The sequence below is a fragment of the Lonchura striata genome, chromosome 1A, assembly GCF_050655825.1.
Source record: "Lonchura striata isolate lonStrDom1 chromosome 1A, ASM5065582v1, whole genome shotgun sequence".
Lineage (NCBI taxonomy): Eukaryota > Metazoa > Chordata > Aves > Passeriformes > Estrildidae > Lonchura > Lonchura striata.
Genome location: NC_140741.1, coordinates 68002175 through 68021858, shown reverse-complemented (window position 1 = coordinate 68021858; position 19684 = coordinate 68002175). Strand labels below are relative to the sequence as shown.

Below are 19684 nucleotides of genomic sequence, written 5' to 3'. Positions count from 1 at the left end.
AACACCATTACTTGTGGCTTTTGTGTTTCTCTGTTTACAACCAAACTTCCTAAAGAAAAAGTGTGGTACACTTCTGTATTTAGCAAATTGCTCTGGTGGAGAGAGAGTTAATGAGGCTGTCCATCCACCTTGGTGTTCAAATTGCCTCCTTGATTGATGAGGCAGGGAGCAAACCTGCACCATGGGTCAGTGCCCAGGACAGCCCTGAACAAGACACATTGCAGAGTTCCTTGTGTAGGTGGAGATAGTTTCTTCCCCACAGCATTCAGACACTTTAGGTCTCTCCAGGAAGAAGCAGAAGATTTATCATGATGGAAGTAAAAGTAGGTAATTTTTATTAATCTCATCCTGATTTTTAACTTTTTTTTCTTTTTGTTATGTAATCTTTGATTTATAAATTTGAAGCTCTACCTGTCATAATGCTAAGTAATTTAAGAGTAATTTTCTGAATGTTAACTTTCTCTCAAGCTACTGAGTCCTATTTTCATTTTGTGCAGCATAACTTTTTAAAATAGTACATGTCAGCCAGAGAACAACATAGCTAGAGATTCTGAGACTACCTGCTTCTGGTTATGCAGTATGTCTTAGCAAGAAAGTTTATTAGACTTAATTTAACAGCACTTCTTTTATTAGCTGAGTACTTTTGACTCTCAGTTGCTGGGTAATTTCATTATGACATTTTCTAAGCAGCAGTACCAATAGCTTACCTGCATAGGGAGGGTTGTTGGCAGCAGCTGGATGATCAGGCAGGCTGCATTCCCTATTTCTTGTTTCAGCCAGGCTGTGTCCTTCAGCAGCACTGACCCAATGCAAAACACAGCGTCCCATCACCACTGTGCCTGCTGCACTTGCTCTCAGAATTTCTTGTGTGAGCTGGGCTGTGTCCTTCAGCAGCACTGACCCAGATCAATGCATGGTGTCCATCACATGGAGCCCTGCAGCCTGAAGGCAGCTGCACTGTGGAGCACTAATGCAGTCACTATCCCTGCAGTTATGTTCCAGGAGCAGGAAAAAGGTGTTTGATGCAATTACAACCCACCTGAATGGTTTCCCTGCCAGGCTACCATGGTGGGGATGCTGCTTGAACTGGGAAACTGGTGCACAGCTGAGCTTTGTTTCTGCTGGTTCTCTGCTTGTCATTGACATTGGAGCTCTGTTAGCCCTTGGTACCGTGTGGCATTGACAGCACAGCGGGGAACAGCCCAGGAGGGCTTCAGGCTCCTCTCCTCCTCCTCAGAACAAATCACAGCTTAGCAACCTATTCTCTGAGAAACAGATTTCAAACTGCTGGATAAGGAAGGATTGCATCCAAGTTTCCCAAGTGAAAATAGAGCTGTAGCCATGAGAGTGTTATGGCAAACAAACAGCCTCCACTTTCTCATGCTCAGCTCCAGGCTGCTCACAGCGTGTCCATGGCTCCTCTGTGGGGCTCCAGGTCAGGGATGGCTGCCAAAACTCCTAATCCCAGATAGCCTTGAACCAGAGACACACAGTCATAGTCCCATGTTTAGCTCAGACTAAAGATGCCATTTCTGGTAATTCATATGGTAATAGAATTTAAATTTTTTTCATTAAAGAAGTAAAAGTTATATTTTAAAAAGAATCAGCTGAATAATTTTAATTGTACACATTAGATTATAACTTCATCAGCCATATTTGTGCAAATTTTTGAAACTTTATGGGAATAGTTCTAGGTATTAAAATTGGTTTTCAAATTTTAATAGTTGATGCTTCTTATTTTTCTTTTTATTTTTCCACAATGGTGAGCAGTTGAAAGAAAGACACAGCCTCTAACAAAACTTTTAAAAATAATCCAAATTTTTAAAAAATTAGCATGCATTTATAAAAAGACATCAAACATTATTATTTTCTCTCAGTTCTTTTTTATGGAAAAAATGCCATGATGCACACTTCTGTGAAAAAAAAAAAGTGATTTTTATGAGATAGTAGAAAGTTGCAAAAATTTTATGTTTAAATCAATAAGGAATATGTCACTTATTAGTTCAGGATTATCATAATAGCGAATATTCAACATTGACATTAGAAGAAGATATTCCTCATACCAAGTAGTACCATTCTGCTGCTGTACAATTTTGTTTATTTATTTATTTATTTTAAAATTCCAGTCGTAAAGGAAGAATTATGTGCCAAAGTCTTACTGTTTGAGTCAATTTTAGGTGGCATTGTTTTGGGGGGAGGACTGGTTTTTTATTTGTTTTTTTCATCTTTAAGATATGTTTTGGTTTTATCATTATTTTTTATGAAAGCAAATGTTGATTTGCTGTAGTCCTTGAATTGTTTTCTCCTTCTTTAATAGACCGTTTGCATCCTACATGTGCCAAAAAACTCTTGGAATAACTCTGCAGGGACTCATTTAAAATTACTTTTATCACAAATTGAGTTTTTTTGATGCATGCTATTTTCTTAATTTTAGTCTGGCCCAACAAATTATTATAGTCTAATCCTGATTTCAAGGTTATCTTTTTTCTAGTGTTGTTTGGAGTATATTGACTTCTGCATAATTTGTTAAGGATGAATAGAACAAGAGTAGTGTATTAGACATAAAACACATTGATCTTCAACAGAGTAAGGAGAACACTGATGTACTGGTATGGGGGAAGTCAGTGGTTAAAATGAGCTTCCCGTCATGGTCACTGATGTCAATGAGGTTTTTTTAGTTGGTGTTTTTGGTAGTTTTGGTTGGTTGGTTGTTGTTTCTGGGATTTTTGTTTAGTTTTCTTTTTTCCTTTTTAGCTTTCCATGATTTAGTAATCATTGTTGATCTAAAAGCATCTTTATTTAAAAAAAAAAATAAATAAATCACCTTTCTTCTACAAGACAACTCTGCAAGTTTGGGTTTCATTAGTGCTTCACTTGCATCACTGGAAGACTATTAAGAGGAAGAACTTGTTAGAAGAGTAAACATCTGCTCCAGAACTCCAGTAACCAGTGCTTATGCAGTTATGGCTTTGCATTTTGCAGCCAGGACATTTAGAAGCTGCCATGTGGAAATGTAGCACTATTTGCCTGTAGGTTGGTCCTTCGAGTCAGACCTGTGGTGTAGGACTCAGCCCTGAGCTCTGCTGGGGGGGAGCACCAAGGAACCCTTCAACACTTTGGTCTGTGAACTTTCAAAGACCAAAGGTGGTAGGTGATCTCTTTCTCTTTTTCCTTTTTCCCTGTTACTCCTGTGTATGAAGGCAGTGACTTTTTTTGCATCTCTGATAGAATGGAGACAAGCCTAGCCTTTGGTATTTTAAAGGGATACACTTACAATTTATCCAGTATAGTAAAATTTGGACATCCTAAAACCTGTTACTGTCTGATAATGACCTATAATTTACAAGTGACGTACAATAAATTAAAACAATTTTGTCACAAACCTAGGCTGTAAAATTTCATTCCTAGTAGAAGGTAATTTAAAAAGGAAGGAGCATGGGAAATGATAAGATGTAATTTCAAAAATATATGTCTAAGGCACTTTATTTTCTTAAAAAAAACCCCAGAATTATTATCCATACTTAGATTTATTCAGATCGTGGAAATTTTTACATAAAATGTAGTTTTCTTCCCAAATGAGACAGACTTTCTTGCATATAGCCTTACAAGCAACAGTAGTCATGGTTGGTAAATATTGTCATTAGAATAACAGGAAAGTCTCAGTAAGAAGTGAGGTCAGAGCTGGGTGCTCTGCTCTGCAAACATCTGAAGGCACAGAGGTTTTGCTGTCAGACAGTGGTAAATAAATGAAAGGTCATTATGCTCCTGTATAAAGTAGATGACTTTTTACTTTTTTTAATCAGAGGGGCTGAACCTATTTAACCTTTAAGGCTTATGTCATCCTCTGTTTTTTTCTAAATGTTTCTGCCTCTTCACCTTATATTAAAACTACGGTTCTTGAGCTCACATCTGCCAGGAAGAAAAGCAAAAGGAAAATAAGAAAAGCAACATAGTCTCTGCACAGGCAGAAGAGGATCTTTGCAATTTATGAGCTGTGGCTCTTCGTAATGAAATCTAAATTATTCTAGATAGCTTTTAATGTGGGTATCTCCACCAGCCCCAAGATGAAGCTAGTGTCCCCTTTTAGGGAAGCCTCCTGTTGGTGCTGTCTGTGGTGTATATAGCAGGAGCAGAGGCAGCACAAACTCCCCACATTGTGGTGGAATAGGCTCAGTGGATGGAAACATTCTGAAAAAGGACACTTGGCACAATCAAAAATCCTCAAAGGATTTATACATACACTGTGCCTTTGCCCTACACACACTCAATGTATAATGTCCTGTAATTTCCTCTCTGCTCTCCCATCCCAAATTATGTGCAGAAACATCTCATAAACTGTCCTGCTTAGACATACTTCATAATCAAGGCACGTGGATGAGAGAAAAATAGCATTAAGAAGAATATTCTGTATTGATGCTTATGTGGACTTGACTTTTTCAGAAGGAATGACCTCAGCCTCATTCCTCAAGGCTTCCCTTCTTTACAGTCCAAGAATCTGAGTCAAAATTGCTGTGACTTAAATGCCAAGTTAATCTAATTTAATACTTTTAGCAATAGCTTGAGTCATGCTCTGAATGCTCTGCCTTGCTTCATTTAATTAAAAAAACAACACAAGGCAAAAATAATACAAAAGCAAGGCTGCCAAAGCTCTGCAGTCTGCTTGTTTTCCAAGTGGGATTTGTTTACCAACTTTATTCTTTATATAGAGGACAGTTAAGCTGTTTTCACTAACTCACTTCTAATACTACCACCTCACCCAAACTAAAGGCTATGAACTCTGCATTTCTTCCAACCAAAGAAGACAAATGGTAGTTTATAATATATCACTGTTTCTACCAAATACTTTATTAATTTAATTAAGTTCTATAACAGTATTAACACACCATCACAGAAATACAAAGCCTGAATATTCATATGTCTGTTTGCATGGAGGAATTAACAAAAGAACAGCAAGACTAAAACATAGCCAACTAGTGTAGTAGTTTGTTTTTTTAAGTTTTATTCTTCTCTGATTACTGAGGAGATCACAACTCCAGCAGAAGTTGTTGTGAACCTCCTTTGTTACATGAGATTCTCATCCACTTAGTCCTTTTTATCCAAGCCCTTATTTTATGGTTCATAAACTCACCATTATCTGGTAGAGTGTAAGGAGAAATTTCCCACTGAAAATTTCTTGGCTGATTAAGGCGGCTTTATACACTTGCTGGATAAAGCTGTATACACTTGGATGGATAAGGCAGCTTGATACACTTGCTGCTAAATATCTGTCCCTGGCCAATGTCCCATACTAGATGATGATTTAAAGCAGCATGCCAACATTTGCACCCACGTAGAGCACAAACAACCATAAGATCATTTGACATTTGGAGGTGCACTTGTAGTATCTGCATTCTTTAAACTTTCAGGCTTAGGTTTTCTATTGCTATTTTGCGTAACCTTTCGAAAGAATAATTCCACTCATCTTTATTCAACTTATTTCCAGTCTCATCAAGTTATTCTAAGTCACTGTAAACACTTTCAGCACAAATTAGCATTCACTGACCCAACATTATAAGCTTACAATATGGATATATGTGTATTAATTAGTGTCAAGCCTTCTTTTGTAGACTGACAAAAAAATTACTTCTAGAGAGTGATTTATCTGATCTATTTTAAACAATATATTTACCAAAGGAATACCCATACCATACAACTTTCTATTCTTTCCTTTTGACCATAACAGAATCTAATTACTACTAGCTCAAAAATTAACTATAAGAGGGATCCTAGCCAATCATGTCTGTAGTCTAGGTGAAGGTGTCACAAGATTATGTTGACTGTGGAAATATTCATACCTAAGCTACAAACAGGAGGCATATTTTGATAGCCAAAAGCACCTATCTGTACTTCCTGCAACAGGCAAATGCCATGGCAAAGTAAGAACCTGGTTGCAGAAGTTGTGGCATTGGCATGTCCCAGCTTTACAGAAATCCCTGTGTGTTTTTCTGGGCTGAGCAGCCACAGCTCCCTGGCCAAACAGCTGTTCCACATCTTCTCCAGGGAAAAGGCAGAGGGCCAGATATTTTTCTGCACATACTTTGAAGTAGCTTTACCACTGCTATTGGTATACACACCATAATTTGATTTAAACAATTTGTTCTTGCAAAGGGAGCTACGGCCAAGTCATATGCAGTTAAGGGAAAATAAGACAATATAATCATTTCCTATTTATTAGAATGAACTTGGATGTCCTCATACTTCAGAAAAACAGTGATATGGATCCATGCCTTAACTTAATGACAAACTCAAATTCTGTTGCAAGCAATATAACTATACATCCAAAAGTCCTCAACTTTGGCAAAAAAAATTGGATCTGATAATAAATTTTAATTTTTAGGGTCATCTCTTTCTATAAACAAGACTTCAGTTTACACTATCCATGATTGCTGAAGTTTTAAATGCACTACAGAAGGAAAAGTAATGTCTAGTTCAGTAAAACTCAGGATAGATTAAAATAATTAATATTCACCACCTGCAAATGCTTCCTGAATTAAATAACAGGTCTGAAATCTATTTTCATCTTTGTACATCCCTGTCTGGCCCATTGACTCAGCTCCTAAAATCCATAAAACAGACAGAGATAAAAACATTTCTTCTTTTTCTATGTTTAAATTATTGACTGGGGAAACCACAAAGCAGAGGCAGGTAAGTTAGAGGGCAGCCAGACACTAACTGTAATTGCATGTGAAATATTAGAAAATACTACATAAACATGGCATGGACTTTTGAATGTCTAGTTTTGTTTCCACTGAGGTTTTGTCTGGGCTCCAAAAATACATTCAATGAACTGCTTAAGCCCATCTACTGAGCCACGGGTGACAGAAATAATCAGCATTATTGTTAAAATCTTTTTTATACTTAAAGAAAACAACATTGTAACCAAACAGAAAAAGGGAAGAAATATGTATGTATTTCCAAAGAACCTGACTAAATGGCTGGTCAGAAAAATCATATTTGAGAACATGTCAAAATAAGAAGCACACAGCTTAAAATCACTGGACTAGATCTGTAGCATTGTTGTCAACTGTCTTTGTAATGCCTAAATCACAAGCCCCAAGGACTGCTTTGCAGTCCTAGTGGCCTTTCATCCTTGATGAACAAAAATATAAGAGCTGGAAACCATTCTGAAAGCTGAACTTCTTTTAAAAAACATTACTTTTTCCACCAATCTGGCCAAATCTCTGCTCACCAAGAACATTGAGCATAAACATCAAAACCTGCTTTTCCAGACAGGCTCGTAAACAATTACAGCTCCTAACTAGACATTGACCTCACTTGCCATATCACTGTACCATTTTTATTATTCCAAACTACTGTCAAGTGCCAGTAGGCTTTATTTTTACTGCCATATTACTCTGTGATTGCAGTGTGCTGATATTATTTGAACTATAATGATTGGTGGATGAAGATCAAAACTCTGACCTCTGAGTCAAATGACCATTCATGAATAATGTAAATAGCTACTTGTCTACTGCTTTTGTTTTTAAGAATTATTCCTCATTCTTGTTCTTCCCTATTTCTAAAGACATGGCATGCCTTTTATCTAGAGGCAAATAAGCAACTTTAAAAATTCTTAGACTAAAAGATTCTTTCAGTTATTGCCATAAAAATACTTTGCCAGTGAGATTTCCTGCTCTTGTGATTTCTTCCTGAAACACGGAGTACAATCCAATATTTTAGAAATAGGTCTTGGATTGCCAATAAAATGAAATCTCAATAATTCTTGACTATCCCCTAAATATTTGAGGGAAAACTAATATAAATATCTACAAATGTCAAACCCTAGGCAATAGAAGCTATTAATCTAGAACAGTGTTTAAAGAATGCAAATGTTAGAAAACCTATCATCTCTCTCTGCATATCCAGCTGTCACAAATCTATGCTAATATATTTTCTCACTTTTAATTTCTTGCCTGTCTTACAATAAATATAATCCAGACCCTTGTATTTCCCTGTAGATATTGCTAAATTGTGCTCACAGCAAAAAAGCAAAAGCACTTTTCTCATTTCAGATCTGGCATTAATATCATCTACTTAGTAGTAAGTACACTATCCCTAAGGGGAAAGCATAAACTACACCATCATACTAATTCATCTTATGGATTTTCTGGCTGGATATACTTTTTCTCTCTTTCTATTCTACGACATTTCTCACCTTGAATTCACCTTTATTCTCTGACCTAGCATTTCCAGTCATCATCTGTATTTTGCACCCTAGTAGGTGACACTAAAATCTATAAGAAAAATGTGTAGAACAATTGTGCTTTCAGTGTTAATCTGCTTTTAATGGAGTATTTGCTCTTAGCAGTCTGAAACCGTCTCCTTGGCTCGATCTCCTTTTAATCTAATGCATCTGGAGAAATGGAAAAACTTTATTCATTTGTTTTGTAAATGGATAAAGCATTCCTTGCTCATCTTCTGTGTAGGTGAATTGGAGTGGATTTTATTCATTTCAAGTCAGCATTCAGGTAATTCCTAAGTTCTAAAGTGTATCTAACTGGATCATAATATTAGCTGGCCCATTTGGAAAGTTCCTTTGCTCACTCCAAAAGTACCACTCCCGTCCACTTTCATGAAGCAGAATTTTCCTTGGGCATTCTCTGAAATGGACATTTTTGTTTTTAACCAAAGTTGCATAAGTTATTTTTTATGAAATATTTTTTTAATCTAATTTAACCTTTAATTGCAATCCAGCAAACTTTGTCTTAGCTACCATTGCCTTTCTGTATCTTACCTTCATTTTTTTTTTTGACTCATGTCAACAAAGTGTGAGCAACTGTCATAGGATAGATTGCTGCATATGAATAACCCAACTTGTAAGAGCAGAGAAATTTCTGAGTGGCTTAGTTAAGGACCTGCTTCTCCAGTTGTTTGAATGCTGAAATTCCAAAACACTGGCAAGAATGTCTAAATAGATAAAGAATTTTATGCTAAAACAGCATTAGTAAAAAATGACTGTTTTATTTAGCATATAACTAGATATTCACAGGCTAAATCAGAATGCCAAATGACTTCTGAGCTGGTGACACCCTGGATAACCAGGACTTGCCAATACATAACTAATTATCCAGTACAAACTGTGCTTGCCTAATTTTTCAGCTGTATAGGGTTTTTCCACATTAATTTTTTTCTATATTTTTCTACTTGAACTTTTCTGGACAAGCAGCTGTGCATAGCAGGACGCTGACTTGGTTCAGCAGGAGTGATTTATAAAGGTATTGTACAAAGACACAAATGTCAGGGCCCTTATTCAATTTTTACACAACTCCTTCTTGGATAGATTCTTATTATAGTTGCTGCATACTGTTAAATATTTAGCTGAAAACATATTCATTAGCTGAATTTTGTGTTACTCCTCATTCAAAACATATCCCTTGTTACCCTCAAATATTTAAACACTTAAAGACATGAATGGTCCTATGGGTTGCTATTTTATCTCATTGACTCAACTGCACCCCTGCTTTAAGAGTGCATTTCAGAGGACCTCTCTTAAGCCATATTTTTAAATACCTTCCTGATGTACAGCCTATATCTGTCCTTGTTATATGACTTGTGTAACTCTTCTGGTTTTTAATTGATAGTAATTCTTTTACTGACAACATACATGTTGCAGATGAATTACTAATTATCATTTCTCATTTCCACTTCATAACAAAAATCATTGATGTCACCACTCTGGGATCATTTTTAAAGACAAGTTGCTCTAAACTGATGTGTTTAACTACCAGCACAGTGGCACTTATCCATAGCTAAGCTCCTGTACTCTTTTGAGTCATAGTTTCTACAACTCTAACAACAACAAAAAAAATCTGTTTCAAAAATGGCAAGATGAGAATAATGTAGTGATTTTTTTTTAAAGGCAAGAACAGGCCATGAAAATAATATATAAAAATATATATATATAAATAACTTTTCCCTTCAACTGCTTCTTTGTGAAAAATTTTGCACCTTCATCCCTTGGTTGCAGTACCCAGGACCTGCTAAAATGAGGAAGGAATTAAGTCAAATACTTTCTGATGCTAACAAGGTTTCCTTGAAGTGGAAGGTCTTGGAAGAACATAGGTATGGGCTCGTATAACTATGCTTTATGCTGAAATGGAGGAGCTTTGAACTCGATATCTCTTTAGATGTCCTGATGTCGTGTTCCCAGGACATCCAGATGCAAGGTTAGGATCTGTGAAGCAAGACCAGATGCTCAAGGGACAGACATCCTCCAGGCTGTGCAGAGGACAGATTTCTTCAGTATGTCTTGCTGTCCTGTTGCCCAACCCACTGTGTATTGCAAAGCCCACTCTCAGCTGCCAAAATGTCTCCGTTGACTGAGACAAACTTGGGAGCCCATCTGTGAAGTCTATTCCCAGCACTAGGCATCTATATTTAGGGATTGTCACAATTATGAGTCTAGAAAAATCTGAGAGGCTTGCTTTTTTTTTTATTTAATGTCAGTCAGGTGGATCAGCAATTTACCGTAACTTTTTAACCAGGTTGAACAGATGTTTGTCTATCTTAGAAAATAAAGGGATATTTAAGTACTGTTTCCTTTCATTGCTAAAATCCTGTTCCAAGGAATTGGGAAAAAAATATATATTAAATTGTGGGACTCAATCAAAATTTCTCGATTGTTCTTTATTTTTTTCCAATATATGCCTGGTTTTAACATTCTTTAGCATAATTTTTAACAATTTGAGACAGTCCTTTTCAAGCTGACAAACACAGAAATCAGAAAGATAAAAAAGTTCTGGATCTTTCACTGAAATAAAAGGCACTTTCCATCTTCCCAAAACCTGTCTGTCAACACAGAAGAAATATGCGAAAAATGTGAGACAAACAAGCCATATGTTTTGCTTTTCATGCATCTGGCAAAAATGTGATTTCTTTTGCCATGTTTCTCCTGTGATGAGAATTTATTTCACAAAACTGACATCACATGTTTCCTCTCATTTCTTTCTGAGTCCTTACATTTACCTAAATCTGCTATTCCACACTGCCCTTTTATTTGTGTCCTAGGTGCATTGTCTCTAAGGTCATCAGCAAATTTACTGGTCCATGACATTGCTAAAATTTCAAGACAGTCTTTAATCCAGTGGAAAATGTGACTAGATCTAAGGGTTGACATTGAAAGAAAAGTAGTATAATAGCTTAATAGGGTAGTTTATTAATAACCTAGGTATTGCTTTTCATCATGATGAGTCTTTGAGGATACCTTGCTGAAAGATGTTCCCTGGTTCAATCAAAAATTTTGGGGAAAAATCATTGGCTTAATTCTTCTGTTTATGATATGAGTTTAAAATGGATAACAATAGTGCTGTCTACTGGTCTTGAAATAAAATAAAATATAATATCTCTAACAATCCTTCAGAAAAATTAGCTCATGTCTGTTCATCTTTGATTTCTACATTGTATATGAAATGTAGGAATCATATTTTTATTTACATATTATATTACCAACCCATTCATTCCCTCATTTGCGTCTTCTTTTATAGCTGTGAGATCACATTAATTTCTTACTTTTTCTAGTTTCAGTTCTCAGTGTCCTCAGACATAGGATTTATTTCACTCTGTTCTATTCCACTATCATGGTTCAAACCCAGATTGAACTCAGCCCACACAGTCACTCACTCATCTTCCACTGGTGGTCTGGTGCAATGGGAGAGAGAATCAGAAGAACAAGTGTGGAAAGTTGTGAGCTGAGATAAAGACAGTTCAATAGGTGAAGGTTTTCCAACCAAAGCAAAGCAAGGAATTAATTCCCCACTTTTCATGGGTAGGCAGGTGTCCAGCCATGCCCAGGATGTAGTTGTGACTTGGAAAGACAAATGATGTAGCTCTGAACTCTTTTCCTTCTTTTCCCACCAGCTTTATATGTTAAACACGACTCCATATGGTCTGGAACATGCCTTTGGGCAGTTGGGGTCAGCTGTCCTGGCTGTGTAACCCCCAGCTCTTCATGCACCTACAACTTACTCGCTGGTGGGAGGAGGTGAGGAGCAGAAAAGGCCTTGGCAGGGTGTAAGCTCTGCTCAGCAATAACAAAAAACTTTGTTTCTTGTATGAATCCAAAACATAGACCCATACAATTAAAATGGTGGTACATAATAATAAAAAAAATCTTAGCCTTTATTCCTTGAATAGAATCCCAAATACATCTCTAAGTCTAAATATATAGTCATTTTATTTTAAATGTAAATTAATAATCACAGTTATAGTAATTATATAGAGAGTAACTTTACATGGCAAAGCAAGTTATAGTAGCTTTTTGGATTCAGTTAGATGGATAACTTCAGAACTCAGCTGTGATATTGCTAAGCTCTTCTTACAAACTCCTATTATCCTGTTCTATATCATCTGTTCATACCATATGCTTTTAAAACATTCATAGTTCAGAAATTTTAGGTTTACTACCTCTGAATTGAGCATGTTTGCAAATATTTGTAAGACAGAAACTTAATTTTAAATGCTAAAATTTTCACACTTCGAAGCTTTCTTCCTTCAGAGCAAAAGCTTCTGGGCACTCAATCAAAAAATTAACTAAAACAACATTTTTAACATTGTTATAGCCCAAATAAAGCAAGAAAAGAGAAAATTAAAGACGCACATAAGGAAATAAACTGTTTTTGTTGACTAAAGTGACACCACATGTGGAGGATAAATAGCTCAAGCAGAGATGTCTTTCTGTTTCCCGTTCCTCTGTATATCATCTACACATTTGCCACACACCAGCAACAGCCCACAGTTTTGGCATACAAAATTGCCAGACTATTTGGTGCAATCCTGAGAGTTCAACTCAAAACAAAAGCACTTTTACCTCACAGAACATCAACAGGCAGAAACTGGTGCAAAGGACTCAATTCTCAGTTATAATGAAATAACAGTCTCATTGATTTCAAAGGAGGTGTGACAGTTTATGCCAGAAGAAAATGTGATTCATTATTAATAGTAAATACAATTATAAACCCCAGAACAATATTCTGTGAATTTACTGATTTCTGATCGAAGTATAGTATGTCATTCAAATGAAAGCCTTCAAAACTTCATGCTGGTATACCTCAAACCTATATCCTTTGGATACAAACATTTTCTTTGATAATATAATGAGTTGAAACAGCTAAAATTGGAAGAAGTGCATTGAATATCTGAAAATCTGAAAAGGGCATTGAATCCATAAACTAGCAACACTGAATCACTAAGTTAATGCGTGCTATAAATAAAATCATCCTGATAATTCATCCTGAAGGAATTTTTTTTCCTTATCAATTCTTAGAATGATAGTATAATCAAGGATGAAAAAGACCTCTAAGATCATTAAGTCCAATCATTAACCCTTTTCTGTCATGTTCACCACTAAACTGTGCCCCCAAGTGCCACAACCACACACTTATTGTACACTCCAGGGATCACCATTTCCCTGGGCAGCCTATCCCAATGCCTTACCATCCTTCCAGTGAATACATTTTTCCTAATATCCATTCTAAACCTCCCCTGGCACAATCTGAGTCCACTTCCTCTCTTTCTGTCACTTGTATCCTGGGGGAAGAGACTGATACCCATAGGTAGGGTTTTCTCACTCCTAAAAGAAATGGGAAAATGACCCTACCTTTTTGTATCAGGCATGGTGAGACTGGAGATGTCTGGCTAAACTTTCTGCCTGGTTTGTTCACAGCTACATTTTGAGGAGCTGAATCCAAGCTTAGATGAAAGAACAATCTGAATGATCCCAGATGCATATCATTAAGTTATGGACAAATGGGAATTCAAATTTACTTGGGAAGAGAAAAATTATTTCAGTTATTAATCTTACTCACCAATTATCTTCCTATTTTTCAGTATTTTAATTATACTTTTTATGGAATTATTGTGCTATTTATTGACGTTATAATCTTGGTTTTAGTTTGACTTACATATTTGTTATTATAACTAAAGAACTGTACAATAAGTCAATTCATATTGCAAGGATACCCATAGACCATAATCAAAACTTGGACCAAATATAATCATGTAAAATGCAGCAATTATACTGGAATTGACAGAATGCATCTAATTTGAAATGCAGGAGAAGATCTACTAGCTTGAGATAAGGTTGACTGGTATCAAATATTTTCTGAACTATGCAAAAATACATCGTTTGCTACTTCTCCCCCTTAAATTCAGCAGAAAATAACCACAAAGGTTATAAAGTGTACATCTGAGCCATTTGTTCACATCTGGGCCTTGTCCTGCAGAGTGTTTTGGGTATACACAACTGCCCAGGCTTGTTTTCATTATATTTATTTTGGAAAACCAATCCTCCATCGTGGCAATGTTACAGGAAAATCAGAACAGTAATTCCACCCTGAGCTCAATATTCTGGAAACCAGGTGGTTCAGAACTTCTATAAGTTCAAAGTTGTGCTGCCATTAGTTTGATCATATTCTACACTGACATGTCTTTGTTTTCTCTATTTCTGTCTCAGTAAATGCTGACATCACTCATCATTTGTGAAACTCCTTGGTGAACACATTATGTTTTACCAATAGCCTGCCATGTGGACTCTAAGTAGTAAATAACAAAAAGGAGTGATGTTTTCTGTTGCCCAGTACATCTGGCACTCATGTATTCACAGCACCTTTAAACATATCAGTCTGATTTTTTCTGAAGCTTGCAAAGATATTTACAGTTTCAAATTTTTGCAATACTTTCCAAATGGATCATATATATGTATTTAGTAATTGATAGGAATGGCATTTGGGGTCCTTTTCTTGGACAAGCAAAGATGCAGAGACTTTAAAAATAAATTCAGCCTGCAGAAAAATGCTGTGAATGTGGAATACTTGGAAATATCTTTCTAAAGTAGATTTAGCTATTAAATTTCAGAGATGGCATGTTGGAATGTCACATGGGAAAAGTGGTTTCATCATCATCCTACAAGGGTGGGCAGTGCAATGTAGACTACTAATATTAACCAGATTTACTTTTTGTGGAGGTTAGTCTCCTGGAGCATTGCCTAGAATGGTTTGCTTTGCTGACTGAGTGAAACAGGACAAAAGCAAATTTCACACCTCAGCCTTACTACAAAAAAACATGAGCTACATGGTAAGTGTGAACAAAAGATATGAAATAGGATGATTTCTTTCAGGATTTGCTTTGTGGGTTTTTTCCTCTCATGAAAATCTAAGCACCATTGAGAAGGGAAAGAGTGTTAGAAAGTAGTTGTGCATAAAAGCTGGAAGGCTTTTGGAAAATAAAACTACACACAGGAGGTATGGTTTTCTTCTTAGTGTTTCTCAGTCCACTTCCATTATAACATTTTGGGCATAGGGTTACTAATGTTTAAAATATTTTTTATTGCTCCTTTTACTTTTAAATATCTCAATGGTTTGTTCCCTTTGAGACAATTAATTGAATAGGAAGATACAATGAGCAAATATTCTTCAAACTCTAAACTGAGGAATATGAGTTAATCTCACCAATGCTAGAAAGATTTGCTGCTTTTTTTAAGAAAAGTTGAGATCCTCAAGAAAATTCATGTAGTTATTTTTCTCATCAAGAAAAACTATTAATAACAGTTACTTTAAGGTCAGAAATTTTTTCTTTCATCAATCTAAAAATGGTTTTCATAGAATGTTTATCTTAAAATATTGTCTAAAATATTAATACAGTTTTGTATTAGAAGAGGGTGGTTCTTTGGGTGTTTGTTTTTCTTTTTTTTTTATATTACTTTTGTCAAGTTGCTCTGTATTTTTAACAAAGTTACAAAGGAGGAAATAAATTTGCAATAGGAGTGCTGAATCCAATAGCAATATGTATTGCTAAGATATGGAGATTTTCCAGAAATTTCCTCAAATCAAGGGTTAATTGGTGGCAAGTAATATGAAGAAAATATTGTAAAAATTATTTTATGTATTGTACTTTTCTTTCATGAAAATATATGTTGAATAGATCTTTATTATGCAATGATGTGGTTTTCTTTCAAGGAATCATATTTACATTCACCTATTGAGACTTTGGTGACTTGCTTGGGAAAATGAGAAAACACATTTTAGAAAGTGTCATCAAATATGACTTTCCTTGTTTGAATAGAAAACTTCCTTGTATGCAAGTTCCTCTTCATCAAGCTGCTGGTGGCTTAAGATGAAATTTTTTTGTGCAGTCTATATTCAGGACTATTCACATATCTTACACTTAGTAAAAATATATATTATCAAATCCTCTGGAAGAAATAGAATATGTATGACCGCTATTATTCCTCCTGTTTAATCAAAACAAAATTAAGTAGAGTAACCAAAACTCAGAATGTTTTCTTGCAAGGAAGAGAGGTTGAATCTTATGCTGGTTTTTTTCCAGACTCTAAATTAAAGCTCATCTTGGATTGGTGCCAGTTCCCTAAAGAATCAAAGTAATTCAGATATATTCTCAATTAAATGCTTCTTATTTTCTCATTTGAATGGATTTCTCAGTATACAAAGTCTTGGTTATCTGGTTTTATATGTGGGTTTCTTTAAGGAATCTTTCTTCCTGTGACACACTTTGGATAATTATCAGAAAGACATTATTGTCTGCTCTTTAGCCAAACTTTGTGTAAAAATATCCTGCATAGGTGACCCAGTCTTTGCCATAGACATTATTCAGTCAGTTGATTTTTGAACATTTCCAGTCTTGCACTGGGTACTGCAAATCTCCAGGTTTCTTTTCTTTCTTGCCTAGGGTCAGTAAATAATATTGCTGCTAAGGAATGCACACACACACACACACATACACACACACAGATATGTGTATATAAAATAGTACTACAACATACAAATGTTAATAGTACTGTTACTTGTTTGTTTCTGTTCATGTGTTACCTTGTTCTAAGAAAAACCACTGGTCAGTTGAAGCTCTCTGGGCAGAAAAATTTTTCCTTCCTTGGAAATTATTTAGTTCAATCAGAAGGTACAAGATTTCAGAGACTGCAAGCTGGCCAGCAAGGAGTCAAATATCATAGAAATGTCCCCACACAACTGAGTGGGAGAGCTTGCTGAGAGGAGCAACAGGCAGAGACAACCAGGAATCAGAAATGAGGAAAGAAAACATCCCCAGGGGCAGAAAGAGCTGTGCCAATTTTGCTGCAACTCAAAGCTACTGAGCTGGCCAGAAGTGCCTCCCTGCAGAGGCGCTGTGAAGAGCTGTATATAAACTCTTTTTTTCTGCACTGAGTTGTGATGAGCTGTATTTACAGAGTTGTCCTAACATGCAATCTAATTAAATCTGGCTTTCTTCAGGTTAAAAGTCTTCCATACTGTCTATGCAGATCTGTCTCAAAGCATTTCCTGACTCCAAGTACTTTCAAAATATCAGAGGCTCTTATTGTAAAGCTCTGTCAGAGTTTTTTTGTGCAAGAATGAACTTTAGGCGGTACAGGCTTGTATATATGTGTTTATTTATGTATATATGTGTGTATGTCAGACATTCAGCCTAACTTTGGTGAGTTCCCTTGGTTGCAGTTTTTCTGCAACAACAGAAACTTCAGTGCAGATCAGCTTACTCTGCTTTTTTTAAAGACCTGCCTTATCTGCCCAGCTATGATTTAAATGCACCCATACACCTTTTTTAACACACACAGCTACAGATGAGAAGACACTATCATTGTGTTAGAAATACTGTCTGTTGATGTGCTATGTTTTCACTCTAAGCAATACAAAGACAGTTTCATACATAATGGAGTTTGGGGTTTTTTTTAAGTTTTTGGATGGTTTTACAAGAAAACACCCTGTGGAACTGCACTCACAAAACTGAGCCACATGTAACCATGTACAGAATTTTCAATGCAGTTAATCTTCACAATTCCATTTCCATAATGATATTTTGCATTCATTATGTCGTAGTAGCAGGAGGTGGTAGTAATGAGTGACTATTACATAAATAATCTGTTTATCTGGTTTGAATTTTGCTTTAACTATTTATTCACAGTAAATCAAGGATTCTTAACCAACCTCATTCAATATGCTTTGGAGGAGAGCCAGATTTGACCATGCTTACTCACTGGGAAGTAAGAACAGCCCAGTTAACTCTTCGAAAACAGTGTTATTAGTTGTCCAGGAAGGGGTTGCCTTAGGAGTGGCAGAGGTCTGTAGAATCCACCTCTATAAGAATAATGAGAACTAGGAATGGGATTTAAGGGTATGAAAAAAAGCTGATTTGGGATTAAATCACCTAAATTCCTTTCATATTAATCAAAAAAACCCAAGCACTGGTTCACCTTTATCAAAAATAGAAATCTATGTCTGAAAAATATTGCTTTGCTGTAAAGGAAGGATAACCAGCTCATACTTAAACATCATACCTCAAATGGTTAAAATTTGAAGGGTATCCTACCCTAAGATACACATCCATGAGACTGATGGATTAATTGGAGATTTGAAAGTTGGCTGACAAACAGGGCAGCAAGAGCTACAAGAGGACATATATATATAATTGTTACATCCTCCCTGTTTTGTATTGATATTTTTAGTTAATGAACATTCATAACATTGAAATGCTGTACCGATATAGCAGATCAAATCTTTTGAAAACAAAAAAAAAAAGCCTGCAGTCACTTCTGTGCCCTTGCCTCTAAATTAGCATCTGTGACCCAGCTGCATAAGCAGTTTTTCTGGCCAGGATTGAAGGCTCCTTCCCACTACCCCATTGTAATTTTTGTGGAGCATAGCCATTTAGCATGGGCTGTACTTGTTCTGCAAGGGTTGGACCCAAGGCCTTTGACAAATTTTGCATTTGCAATTGATTTGCTCCCTCCTGGGCTTGAGAATAAAAAGCAATGGATGATGCCTCAAAATCAGACTTTTCATGATGAAATAATAAGGATTGGATGAACAGACAGCTTTTCTTTATAATGCTCATTAAGTCAGACATTGTTTTAATTTTTTATTGAAAAAAACTAATTTGCAAGGACTGTAGTCAGAAGAAAAAGAATTGGATGAGATACATAAGTATAGTCAAATTTTTGCATTAGGATTAGATGAAGGAACATCTCTCCCAAGCAACACAGAAAATTCATTTTTATAATGGTGATAGAAGTCCTTTTTCATTGAAACTCCAGCTGTTTTATTGGATTCATGCTCTAGAAAATATCAGTTAAACTTTGTTCTTTCTTTTGGAAGTGAAATTAAAGTTACTTTCAATCTCAATATTTCACAGCCTTTTGAAATGAAACAAACAATAACTCTAATGTCCCATGGACCAATTGTGAAATGAAAACCCCATGGCACTTTTAGGAAGAATAGGTGAGTTAGTTCCAGAGTGGTTTTGACAATTATATGCACTCTGGTTTCAGCTAACTTAATATTCAGCTCTAAAAAATATTTTCTTCACTTTCTTCAAGCTGCCATGCCATGGTTCTGCTCACTACTGAACAATCTGTGCTAAGGCCAGACAAGATGGAAGAAATAAGATAAGCAAAATTTTCTGAAATATCCATGCTGCTAAAAACTCAAATTCTGCAATTTTCACTTCCTTTTAGTAAGTTTGAATATTGTTTGTATAATATAAGTTTATAATCAAAGTATTTGGACATTAGTATGAGGATCATCTGGTGCTTATGAGCAAGGAAAAAAACTGACTAAAAACTAGATTTTTATCTACTCTAGTTCTTTATAAAGGTAGGAGCCTTAAGGGATTAGTTTATCAGAAG

General features: G+C 35.8%; 1 protein-coding gene across 1 annotated transcript in view; it reads left to right on the top strand.

Moving 5' to 3' along the window:
• The first annotated feature begins 272 nt into the window (after positions 1-272).
• The window catches only part of SEMA3A (semaphorin 3A), a 276486-nt gene continuing 257074 nt past the window's right edge, over positions 273-19684 (top strand). Inside the window, exon 1 of the mRNA XM_085568255.1 lies at positions 273-323. The gene's annotated coding sequence lies outside the window, so the exon portion shown is untranslated. The remainder of the gene's footprint in view (positions 324-19684) is intronic.